The sequence below is a fragment of the Triticum aestivum genome, chromosome 3A (assembly GCF_018294505.1).
Source record: "Triticum aestivum cultivar Chinese Spring chromosome 3A, IWGSC CS RefSeq v2.1, whole genome shotgun sequence".
Classification (NCBI taxonomy): Eukaryota; Viridiplantae; Streptophyta; class Magnoliopsida; order Poales; family Poaceae; genus Triticum; species Triticum aestivum.
This window is the reverse complement of record NC_057800.1, coordinates 75,461,108-75,471,038: the sequence shown is the minus strand read 5'-3', so window position 1 is coordinate 75,471,038 and position 9,931 is coordinate 75,461,108.

The window sequence follows — 9,931 nt, the reverse complement described above, 5'->3', positions numbered from 1 at the left end:
CTTGACACTTGCAAAGCTCTAGCAAAACGAACTACACGATCTTTTATGCTATGCTTAGGATTGGGTCTTGTCCATCACATCATTCTCCTAATGATGTGATCCCGTTATCAACAACATCCAATGTCCATAGTCAGGAAACCATGACTATCTGTTGATCACAACGAGCTGGTCAACTAGAGGCTTACCAGGGACATAGTGTGGTCTAAGTATTCACACGTGTATTACGATTTCCGGATAATACAGTTATAGCATGAATACAAGACAATTATCATGAACAATGAAATATAATAATACTTTTATTATTGCCTCTAGGGCATATTTCCAACAGTCTCCCACTTGCACTAGAGTCACTAATCTAGTTACATTGTGATGAATCGAACACCCATAGAGTTCTGGTGTTGATCATGTTTTGCACGCGAGAGAGGTTTAGTCAGCGGATCTGCGACATTCAGATCCGTGTGCACTTTGCAAATCTCTATGTCTCCATCTTGAACATTTTCACGGATGGAGTTGAAACGACGCTTGATGTGCCTGGTCTTCTTGTGAAACCTGGGCTCCTTTGCGAGGGCAATAGCTCCAGTGTTGTCACAGAAGAGTTTGATCGGCCCCGACGCATTGGGTATGACTCCTAGGTCGGTGATGAACTCCTTCACCCAAATCGCTTCATGTGCTGCCTCCGAGGCTGCCATGTACTCCGCTTCACACGTAGATCCCGCCACGACGCTCTGCTTGCAGCTGCACCAGCTTACTGCTCCACCATTCAACATATACACGTATCCGGTTTGTGACTTAGAGTCATCCGGATCTGAGTCGAAGCTAGCGTCGACGTAACCCTTTACGACGAGCTCTTCGTCTCCTCCATAAACGAGAAACATGTCCTTTGTCCTTTTCAGGTACTTTAGGATATTCTTGACCGCTGTCCAGTGTTCCTTGCCGGGATTACTTTGGTATCTTGCTACCAAACTTACGGCAAGGTTTACATCGGGTCTGGTACACAGCATGGCATACATAATAGATCCTATGGCTGAAGCATAGGGGATGACACTCATCTCTTCTTTATCTTTTGCCGTGGTCGGTGACTGAGCTGAGCTCAGTCTCATACCTTCTAACATAGGCAAGAACCCCTTCTTGGACTGATCCATTCTGAATCTCTTCAAAATCTTATCAAGGTATGTACTTTGTGAAAGACCTATGAGGCGTCTCGATCTATCTCTATAGATCTTGATGCCTAATATATAAGCAGCTTCTCCAAGGTCCTTCATTGAAAAACACTTATTCAAGTAGGCCTTAATGCTGTCCAGAAATTCTATATCATTTCCCATCAGGAGTATGTCATCTACATATAATATGAGAAATGCTACAGAGCTCCCACTCACTTTCTTGTAAACGCAGGCTTCTCCATAAGTCTGCATAAACCCAAACGCTTTGATCATCTCATCAAAGCGAATGTTCCAACTCCGAGATGCCTGCACCAGTCCATAAATGGATCGCTGGAGCTTGCATACTTTGTTAGCGTTCTGAGGATCGACAAAACCTTCCGGCTGCATCATATACGGTTCTTCCTTAAGATGCCCGTTAAGGAATGCTGTTTTGACGTCCATCTGCCATATCTCATAATCATAGTATGCGGCAATTGCTAACATGATTCGGACGGACTTTAGCTTTGCTACGGGAGAGAATGTCTCGTCGTAGTCAATCCCTTGAACCTGTCGATAACCCTTAGCGACAAGTCGAGCTTTATAGATGGTAACATTACCATCCGCGTCCGTCTTCTTCTTAAAGATCCATTTGTTTTCTATCGCTCGCCGATCATCGGGCAAGTCTGTCAAAGTCCATACTTTGTTTTCATACATGGATTCTATCTCGGATTTCATGGCTTCAAGCCATTTGTTGGAATCCGGGCCCGTCATTGCTTCTTCATAGTTCGAAGGTTCATTGTTGTCTAACAACATGATTTCCAGGACAGGGTTGCCGTACCACTCTGGTGCGGAACGTGTCCTTGTGGACCTACGAAGTTCAGTAGTAACTTGATCCGAAGTACCTTGATCATTATCATGGTTTTCCTCTTCAGTTGGTGTGGGCATCACAGGAATGGTTTCCTGTGCTGCGTCACTATCCCGCTCAAGAGGTAGTACTTCATCGAGTTCTACTTTCCTCCCACTTACTTCTTTCGAGAGAAACTCTTTTTCCAGAAAGCATCCGTTCTTGGCAACAAAGATCTTGCCTTCGGATCTTAAGTAGAAGGTATACCCTATAGTTTCCTTAGGGTATCCTATGAATACGCATTTTTCCGACTTGGGTTCGAGCTTTTCAGGTTGAAGTTTCTTGACATAAGCTTCGCATCCCCAAACTTTTAGAAACGACAGCTTAGGTTTCTTTCCAAACCATAATTCATACGGTGTCGTCTCAACGGATTTAGACGGTGCCCTATTTAAAGTGAATGTAGCTGTCTCTAGAGCGTATCCCCAAAATGATAGCGGTAAATCGGTAAGAGACATCATAGACCGCACCATATCCAATAGAGTGCGATTACGACGTTCGGACACACCGTTTCGCTGAGGTGTTCCAGGCGGCGTGAGCTGTGAAACGATTCCACATTTCTTTAAGTGTGTACCAAATTCGTGACTTAAGTATTCTCCTCCACGATCTGATCGTAAGAATTTTATCTTTCGGTCACGTTGATTCTCCACCTCATTCTGAAATTCCTTGAACTTTTCAAAGGTCTCAGACTTGTGTTTCATTAAGTAGACATACCCATATCTACTCAAGTCATCTGTGAGAGTGAGAACATAACGATATCCTCCGCGAGCCTCAACGCTCATTGGACCGCACACATCGGTATGTATGATTTCCAACAAGTTGGTTGCTCGCTCCATTGTTCCGGAGAACGGAGTCTTGGTCATTTTACCTAAGAGGCATGGTTCGCATGTGTCAAACGATTCATAATCAAGAGACTCTAAAAGTCCATCAGCATGGAGCTTCTTCATGCGCTTGACACCAATGTGACCAAGGCGGCAGTGCCACAAGTATGTGGGACTATCGTTATCAACTTTAAATCTTTTGGCATCTACACTATGAACATGTGTAATATTACGCTCGAGATTCATTAAGAATAAACCATTGACCATCGGAGCATGACCATAAAACATATCTCTCATATAAATCGAACAACCATTATTCTCAGACTTAAATGAGTAGCCATCTCGTATTAAACGAGATCCAGATACAATGTTCATGCTCAAACTTGGCACTAAATAACAATTATTAAGGTTCCAAAACTAATCCCATAGGTAAATGTAGAGGCAGCGTGCCGACGGCGATCACATCGACTCTGGAACCATTCCCGACGCGCATCGTCACCTCGTCCTTCGCCAGTCTCCGTATATTCCGCAGCTCCTGCTGTGAGTTACAAATATGAGCAACGGCACCGGTATCAAATACCCAGGAGTTACTACGAGTACTGGTAAGGTACACATCAATCACATGTATATCAAATATACCTTTGGTGTTGCCGGCCTTCTTATCCGCTAAGTATTTGGGGCAGTTCCGCTTCCAGTGACCCTTCCCCTTGCAATAAAAGCACTCAGTCTCAGGCTTGGGTCCATTCTTTGACTTCTTCCTGGTAACTGGCTTACCAGGCGCGGCAACATCTTTGCCGTCCTTCTTGAAGTTCTTCTTACCCTTGCCCTTCTTGAACTTAGTGGTCTTATTGACCATCAACACTTGATGTTCTTTCTTGATTTCAGCCTCTGCTGACTTCAGCATTGAGAACACTTCAGGAATGGTCTTTTCCATTCCCTGCATGTTGTAGTTCATCACAAAGCTCTTGTAGCTTGGTGGGAGCGACTGGAGGATTCTGTCAATGACCGCCTCATCTGGGAGGTTAATGTTCAGCTGGGTCATACGGTTGTGCAACCCAGACATCTTCAGGATGTGCTCACTGACAGAACTGTTTTCCTCCATCTTACAACTGTAGAACTTGTCGGAGACATCATATCTCTCGACCCGGGCATGAGCTTGAAAAACTAGTTTCAGCTCTTCGAACATCTCATATGCTCCGTGATGCTCAAAACACTTTTGGAGCCCCGGTTCTAAGTTGTAAAGCATGCCGCACTGAACGAGGGAGTAATCATCAGCGCGAGACTGCCAAGCATTCATAATTTCTTGGTTCTCTGGGACGGGAGCGTCACCTAGCGGTCCTTCTAGGACATATTGTTTCCTGGCAGCTATGAGGATGATCCTCAGGTTCCGGACCCAGTCCGTATAGTTGCTGCCATCATCTTTCAGCTTGGTTTTCTCTAGGAACGCGTTGAAGTTCATGTTGACATTAGCGTTGGCCATTGATCTACAAGACATATTTGCAAAGGTTTTAGACTAAGTTCATGATAATAAAGTTCTAATCAAATTATGAACTCCCACTTAGATTAGACATCCCTTTAGTCATCTAAGTGTTACACGATCCAAGTCGACCAGCCCGTGTCCGATCATCACGTGAGACGGACTAGTCATCGTCGGTGAACATTTTCATGTTGATCGTATCTTCCATACGACTCGTGTTCGACCTTTCGGTCTCCGTGTTCCGAGGCCATGTCTGCACATGCTAGGCTCGTCAAGTTAACCCTAAGTGTTTTCGCTGTGTAAAACTGTCTTACACCCGTTGTATGTGAACGTAAGAATCCATCACACCCGATCATCACGTGGTGCTTAGAAACGACGAACTGTAGCAATGGTGCACAGTTAGGGAGAACACTTCTTGAAATTTTATAAGGGATCATCTTATTTACTACCGTCGTCCTAAGTAAACAAGATGCATAATACATAATAAACATCACATGCAATTATATAGTTGTGACATGATATGGCCAATATCATATAGCTCCATTGATCTTCATCTTCGGGGCTCCATGATCATCTCGTCACCGGCTTGACACCATGATCTCCATCATCATGATCTCCATCATCGTGTCTTCATGAAGTTGTCACGCCAACGACTACTTCTACTTCTATGACTAACGTTTAGCAATAAAGTAAAGTAGTTTACATGACGTTATTCAATGACACGCAGGTCATACAAAAAATAATGACAACTCCTATGGCTCCTGCCGGTTGTCATACTCATCGACATGCAAGTCGTGAATCCTATTACAAAGAACATGATCTCATACATCACAATTCATCATTCATCACAACTTCTGGCCATATCACATCACATGATCAATCGCTGCAAAAACAAGTTAGACGTCCTCTAATTGTTGTTGCATCTTTTACGTGGCTGCAATTGGGTTCTAGCAAGAACGTTTTCTTACCTACGAATCACCACAACGTGATTTTGTCAACTTCTATTTACCCTTCATAAGGGCCCTGTTCATCGATTCCGCTCCAACTAAGGTGGGAGAGACAGACACCCGCCAGCCACCTTATGCAACTTGTGCATGTCAGTCGGTGGAACCGGTCTCACGTAAGTGTACGTGTAAGGTTGGTCCGGGCCGCTTCATCCCACAATACCGTTGAGCAAGAAAAGACTAGTAGAGGCAAGTAAGATGACAAAATCCACGCCCACAACAAAGTTGTGTTCTACTCGTGCAAAGAGAACTACGCATAGACCTAGCTCATGATGCCACTGTTGGGGAACGTTGCAGAAAATTAAAATTTTTCCTACGGTTTCACCAAGATCCATCTATGAGTTCATCTAAGCAACGAGTCTAGGGAGAGAGTTTGCATCTACATACCACTTGTAGATCGCGTGCGGAAGCTTGCAAGGTGATGATGTAGTCGTACTCGACGTGATCCAAATCACCGATGACCTGCGCCGAACGGACGGCACCTCCGCGTTCAACACACGTACGGAACAGCCACGTCTCCTCCTTCTTGATCCAGCAAGGAAGGGAGGAGAGGTTGAGGGAGACGGCACCAGCAGCAGCACGACGGCGTGGTGTTGGTGGAGCTGCAGTACTCCGGCAGAGCTTCGCTAAGCACTATGGAGTTGGAGGAGGTGTTGGGGAGGGAGAAGGAGGCAACCAAAGGCCAAGGACTCAGGTATGAAGTCCCTCCCCCCCCCACTATATATAGGGGTGCCAAGGGGGGGTGGCCGGCCCTAGGAGATCCAATCTCCTAGGGGGTGCGGCGGCCAAGGGGGGGTTTCCCTCCCCCCCAAGGCACCTAGGAGGTGCCTTCCACTAGTAGGACTCCTCCCCCTTGGAAACCCTAGGCGCATGGGCCTAGTGGGGCTGGTGCCCTTGGCCCATGTAGGCCAAGGCGCACCCCCTACAGCCCATGTGGCCCCCGGGGATGGGTGGCCCCACCCGGTGGGCCCCCGGGACCCCTCCGGTGGTCCCGGTACAATACCGATAACCCCGAAACTTGTCCCGATGCCCGAAACAGGACTTCCCATATATAAATCTTTACCTCCGGACCATTCCGGAACTCCTCGTGACGTCCGGGATCTCATCCGGGACTCCGAACAACATTCGGGCTACTGCATATACAAATCCCTACAACCCTAGCGTAACTGAACCTTAAGTGTGTAGACCCTACGGGTTCGGGAGACATGTAGACATGACCGAGACTCTCTTAGTCAATAACCATCAGCGGGATCTGGATACCCATGATGGCTCCCACATGCTCCTCGATGTTGTCATCGGATGAACCACTATGTCGAGGATTCGATCAAACCCTGTATGCAATTCCCTTTGTCAATCGGTACGTTACTTGCCCGAGACTCGATCGTCGGTATCCCAATACCTTGTTCAGTCTCGTTACCGGCAAGTCACTTTACTCGTACCGTAATGCATGATCCCGTGTCCAACACCTTGGTCATATTGAGCTCAATATGATGATGCATTACCGAGTGGGCCCAGAGATACCTCTCCGTCATACGGAGTGACAAATCCCAGTCTCGATCCATGTCAACCCAACAGCTACTTTCGGAGATACCTGTAATGTACCTTTATAGTCACCCAGTTACGTTGTGACGTTTGGTACACCCAAGGCATTCTTACGGTATCCGGGAGTTACACGATCTCATGGTCGAAGGAAGAGATACTTGACACTTGCAAAGCTCTAGCAAAACGAACTACACGATCTTTTATGCTATGCTTAGGATTGGGTCTTGTCCATCACATCATTCTCCTAATGATGTGATCCCGTTATCAACGACATCCAATGTCCATAGTCAGGAAACCATGACTATCTGTTGATCACAACGAGCTGGTCAACTAGAGGCTTACCAGGGACATAGTGTGGTATAAGTATTCACACGTGTATTACGATTTCCGGATAATACAGTTATAGCATGAATACAAGACAATTATCATGAACAATGAAATATAATAATACTTTTATTATTGCCTCTAGGGCATATTTCCAACACTTTGAAGTTCTGGATAAACCGGTGCTTCAATTCAGCCCATGATCCGACAGAGTTAGTTGGTAAGCTCTTCAACCAAGTACGAGATGTTCCTTCTAACATCATGGTGAAGTATTTAGCACATACCGCTTCATCCACATCTAGCATCTTCATTGCCATATCATAGCTTTCAAAACATGCTTCTGGCTGTAGATCGGCGGTATAATTTGGTACCTTACGAGGTCCTTTGAAATCCTTGGGCAGTCTCACATTACGCAAAGCGGGGGTAAGACACGGCACCCCTAAGGAACTGAACACCACACCTGGCTCCACTGAAGCGGTAGGGTGAACCGGAGTAGGTTGACGGGCTCCGTGCAGAGCTGCTAACTCGTCCTCTCGACACGCGCGACCATGGTCAACCACATCCTGCGCATTAGCACCTCCCCCTGCCGGGTTGTGCCCTCGTGGCGGATTACGGTGACGCGCGCTGCTTGATACGGCCGGTTCATCCTCAACGTGCCTGCTGTAGCTCCTACTTGGACGGGGGGTGGAATGAATCCTCTCGCGGCTGTGTGAATATGCCTGCTGCTGGTTTAGAGCTGTTTGAAGGAGATCTCTGGCCCGTCGTGCCTCAATTGCAACTGGTGATTCCCGTCGGTCGGGAGGGCTGCCAATCGTGAAGCGGCGGCCACAATGTTGTCCAACGGGTTGGAGTAATGCCCGGGAGGTGTTGGAACATACTGTGGCATAATGTTGTTCTGACGAGGCGGGTCCATCGTGCACGGTTGAACCGCACTCCTGTTCCTGGCACCTCCGTCCGGTTTAATATTGGCTGGTTACTAGTCCCTGCTCCTGGCGTATTGAAGAGATTTCGTGGCTCGTAACCCGACGGGAGATGCGATTGGTACCTTCTTCTCATGACTTCTTCGGAAGCATTCTGATCCAGCCTAATCCGGTAGGCCTGGGCTTCCAACTCGGCCCGTTCTGTAGCCATCCTAGCGTTCTCTGCCGCTAGGTCCGCTTTAGCCTGAGCTATCTGATCCTTCAATTTTTCTATCTCCGCGTTGCGCTGATCCCGGGCTGCTGCATCCACCTCTGCGGCCTTCAATGTTGCCAAAGCGTCGAACAAGTCAGACAGGACTTGAGCCGGAGGCGGCGCAGAGCTTCCTGCCCCTGCCGGCATGGCCGTTGTTGAACCAGAGAGTATTGCTGCAGCGGCTGACGAATGAGGCACCGACTGTGTACCGGCAATGAAGATAGCGGCCCGGTTTGGCAGATCAGGGGAGTCCAGAATACTGTTGCCCTCAGATCCTCCACCAATCCGGCCATCATGCAACTGATAAAGCGATTCGGTCTCTCCAGAAGACTCATCGTCGGAACAAACAACGGTTTCTCCATCGGACGCCGGTCCGTCCTCGTATTCTGCTCCATGGATGACGCCTACGAAAACATACTTCGCCACGGGCTAAACCAGTGAAGGGCTTGCACGCCAAGCCATCTCGATGATGTCGGTGCAGATGTCCGGCTCAAGGGCCGGTTCACCAATCTTGCCAATGAAGATGTGAATCCCACCAAAGGGGACTGGTACCCATATTCGATTGAATTGGCCTTGGGACCCCATCCTGCGTTGTCAATGTAGAGCTTGCCGCGATGACTTTTCGTCATCCGGCCCACATCGTATCCCTTGAGTCCATCAAAGCTGCCCTTCAAGAACTCGAAACCATTGTGCGATAGCCCCACAGTGGGCGCCAACTGTCATGGGTTTGTCACGGCAGATGTCCTTGTGAAAGGACTTAGTCGTGGAGCCATCGCAACGGGTTAGCTTAAAGGGGTTAAACCAGACAAGGGGACACGGAGAGTTTATACTAGTTCGGCCCCTTCGATGAAGGTAAAAGCCTACGTCTAGTTGTGATTGGTATTGCTAGGGTTTTGAAGGCCAGGGAGCGAATCCGCTTTGTCTGGCTCTCGAGTTGTTGTCTGTTGTCCCAAACCGCGGCCGGTTCGTCCCTTTATATACATAGGTTGACGCCCGTCGGTTTACAGTGTCCTGAGGCCGGATCATAGATGTGTCTGGCTCGGTCTCTATTCCTCTATCTTACAACACAAGTTACATGACAGGGTCGGTTTACATCTACAGGCTTTAACCCGCCTTTGGGCTTTGGGCCTTCGTAAAGCGCCACCATCTTCACGTCTTCATGGGCTTCTATCTTCAAGGAGCTAACCCGGCTACTCCTGGCCGGTTTACGTCCAGTAGTAATATCCCCAACAGGTTCAGTAGGTTGAGGAGCAACTCTTTGCTCTACTGGTCGGGGTGAAGATACCCCGAACAAGCCCCTCAAAGGATTATGTTCCATAGTAGCAAGTGACAGTAAATTTCAGCACACTATATAAATTTTTCCTTACCAAATTCCACCTACCAAAGGCGCTTCACTCCCGGCAACCGGCGCCAGAAAAGAGTCTTGATGACCCACAAGTATAGGGGATCTATCGTAGTCCTTTCGATAAGTAAGAGTGTCGAACCCAATGAGGAGCAAAAGGAAATGATAAGCAGTTTTCAGTAAGGTATTCTCTGCAAGCACTGAAATT